This window comes from Anser cygnoides, chromosome 1, assembly GCF_040182565.1.
Source record: "Anser cygnoides isolate HZ-2024a breed goose chromosome 1, Taihu_goose_T2T_genome, whole genome shotgun sequence".
Lineage (NCBI taxonomy): Eukaryota > Metazoa > Chordata > Aves > Anseriformes > Anatidae > Anser > Anser cygnoides.
In genome coordinates, this window is record NC_089873.1 from 182,378,702 (window position 1) to 182,382,235 (window position 3,534).

Here is a 3,534-nt window from a genome sequence, read left to right on the forward strand (position 1 = left end):
TTTATCTGAGACTCTATCAAAATTTTCATGTAGCACTTTCTCCTCCATCTGCATGACCTAGTCCATAAAACTTTAGCCAAATATTATAGTGTCGACAAGATGTATCACCTCATCATGGATCAGTAATACTCATTTCATGATTCACCTAATATTTCTCCCAAGTTCTGTATGTTGATGTGTTTGCATTTTTGTTTTGATCAGATCCGTTTTTCATCAACTTTTTAGATGGAAAGTCCATTATCTTCCCTTTAATGAAGTCTGCTGTCTTAAATTGTTCCTTAACCTTCATTTCAGCTTAATTTTTGTCTTATCCCTTAACAAATATAGAGCTAACTTTGCAATATTGGTTTGCATAACAGATGTCTTTACACAATCAAATATATCTCTGCATCTGTCCACTTTCCCCCTAAGGTGAACTATACTTTGAGAATCTTCCATGCCAGATGCTGTGCCTCATTTGGTTAAAGTGGAGACCTCTTTTCTGTATGGACTTGCTATACCTTTAAAAGTTCATTGAAAGGCTGCTTAGAAAGATTTTCAATGGCAAATTTTTGTTAGAAAATTCTGTGCTGGTAAAAGCAATATTGTTTAGGAAAGAAGGTTAATATCTATGCATTTCACCTTTTGAAAGAAGATTTTACATAGATCCAATGTCAGATTTTGATACTTTTAACATATAAAGGGAAAAAATCCGGAAGACTTATTTTTTTTTCAGAAGTTCAGCTAATTGAAATGGTATAAGTAATAATTATGAAGCCAAACATATCTGAAAATTAATGTCATGAACTCTTTTTTTTTGACTTTTTTTACATGTCAATTTGTGACAGAAATGAGAAAACATTTCCAACCTTATCCTGTTTCCTAAAATAAATAAATAAAAAATCTTCACGTGCATGCAAAAGCCTCTTTCAATTCCCTCCTTTCAAGCATGTACAAGGAATCTGAAGCACTTGGAGCAAGCAATACGCAACACATTATATGAATCCTGCACTGCACAAGTGCTGTGCTGGTGCTAATACAGTTTGCTAATTGTAGATTTTCACAAAAAGTGGCCCTGATGTTATGAGCTACCATGTCTGCTGAGCACCTCCCAGGGCCATTTCACATCCAAAGCCATAAGAAATCTGCATTTTATGGTTCCTTTCTCCTAGAATTTCTCTTCCTAGAATTTACTCTGTTTCAGCTAGTAACAGTGGGGAGCTTCTCTCTGAGATGTTTTTTCAGTACCACTGGTTTATTCCTGTTCCCAAAGGGGCAAATTGCAGTATTTCTGTGGTTGGATCAGACCAGAAAAGGTAAACAAATAGGAATAGTAAACAAACTGAGAGATGGATGCAGGCACACACGAAATACTTTAAGGCATAAAGGAATGACCTGCAGCTTTTTCTTTTTTTTTTCATTCTGTCATACATATGTAAAGGAAGACAAATTCTTTCAAGCTCAGTTTTCCCTCCCAGAGCTCACTGACTGTTGCTTGTCCTTTTCTTTGCTCTTGTACAGCTCAGTGCTCAGCTCTCTAAGCAGATGGCATATTCCATATGACAGCTGTGAACTAGAGGTTTCTGACAGGTACCATCACGGGGACATACCATGCAGCATCATGGTATGCATTAGGGCACAGTGGATAGCTTGGCATGGTCAATATATAAAGAAATAATGAAAACATAGTGGCTTTCAGCAGGATCTTTGCCCCAAAGGAGCCTTGATGATCTGTAGGCATACAGAGGCAAATGGGGGAACCTCATCTCCATTTCTGAATGAGAGTGCTAAAGGGACGAGTAGCACACTGAAATACAAAAAAGCCACTTAGGCTAGGAATGAATGCAATTACTACTTCCACTTCAAACTGCAGAATGACTTGACACTGGGCAGAGTGTCATTGCTGTGATGAAAATTCACCTAGAGCAGTGGAGTTGACATTGATAGACAGCCTCTGAGGAGTGAAGATGACACCAAACACTCAGGATGGGAACTTCCTGCTTCATCTGAACAAACTCACCTCCAGCAGCCAGTGTTCTCCTGATGTCCAACACACCAACCAATACAATCCAGGTTCAGAGGGCAGCATGCATTTTCTTTTTACTAAGGCTCCTTGCACTTCATATATCCCCTTTTTCACTTTGATTCTGATGGTGATATGGAAAATTTGAGTTGCTAGCATTTTTTTCTATCAGGCCAGATACTGATCCCCCCGTCCTCAACTCTCTCCAAAATGCATGGTCAGAACAAAGAAGTGGTCTTGTGTTGTACAAAGCTGGGATCTCACTCCTGAATGGCACTCAGGTCTGCACTAATGCCCTCATTTTAAGAGTAATGAGTGTGTACTGTGGGTATTAATTGACAGGTATTAAAAGATGTCAAATTCCCAAAGATGGTCCATAGACACCACAGAGAGGAGTTTTGGCTGGGCTGTGTCACGTTAGGGCATTGGTTCGGCTTCTGGATTAGAGATGATGATTGTACTGGATCGGTCAGCTCTCAGTGGCTTCCCTTCAAGTGGAGGCCAGTAGGGCTGATTTTGCTTAGCTCGGGGTGAGATAACAGCCCAGAGTAATATGACAGTAGATTAATGCAAACAGAATGAATACAAAAATTAGTAATTAGTAATTAGCAATTAGTAATTAATTAGTGAGTACACTCCTGAGCATTGCAGGACCTATATGACTCATTACTATCTCTTATTTGTGTGTGAAGTTGTCCCCCACAGCTTGGCTGATGGGATGCTCTGATGGGAAAGGAAAAGGCTTCAGAGACTAAATGAGTCCAACTGTAATTTCACTGCCTTGCTGCCAGCATCTCTGTCACACACAGTCCCTCAACTCTAATTCTGATCCTGACAATTGAGTCCTCAGAACACTTAATGCCATTAAAGTAGGAATGGACTCATTAGTGAAATGACTTGATCTTTTCCAACCCATTTCTCCCCTTCTTTATGCTTTGATCTTTATGTGTTGTTTCCGTGTTTGCGTATGGAACTGAAAGCAAGAGCGTCACCCCTTGTGTCTAACTCATTAGGTGAGGTGCCTTCTCTGGCTATGGTAAGAACAGTACCTTGCGCTAAATGAAGGAACTTGAAGGCTAGAGGCAGTTGCAGTGCTGAGCACGTAGTGTGACATGGTTGTACATGTGCTACGTGAAGTTTTTGGCACACACACTACTGCCCTTGAACTCTGCATTGCCGTATGCACAGGGTTTCATCTCACCTGACTAGGACATCCAAAACTGACCTAAGAAAGTCATTTAGTCCCCTTCTCCAGCTTCTGAGAGTAGGGGTGTCTGCTGGCAGCAGCTCATTCCTTTCCTCTCTGGGCACAATTCAGTTGTGCAGACACAGGAGCCTGCTGCATGCTATTTCCTAGGGTACCCTTGGGCATCCAGTCGCTACTCCAGGATAACACAGGCCTCATGTCATATCTGTCAGCCCTGTGAGGATGTGAGATGACTCTGGGTCATCTCAAATGACACTGGATACTTGTGTCTGCACACCCGACTCATGCCTCAGACACCTCTTCTGCTATAGGATTTCTCCCACAT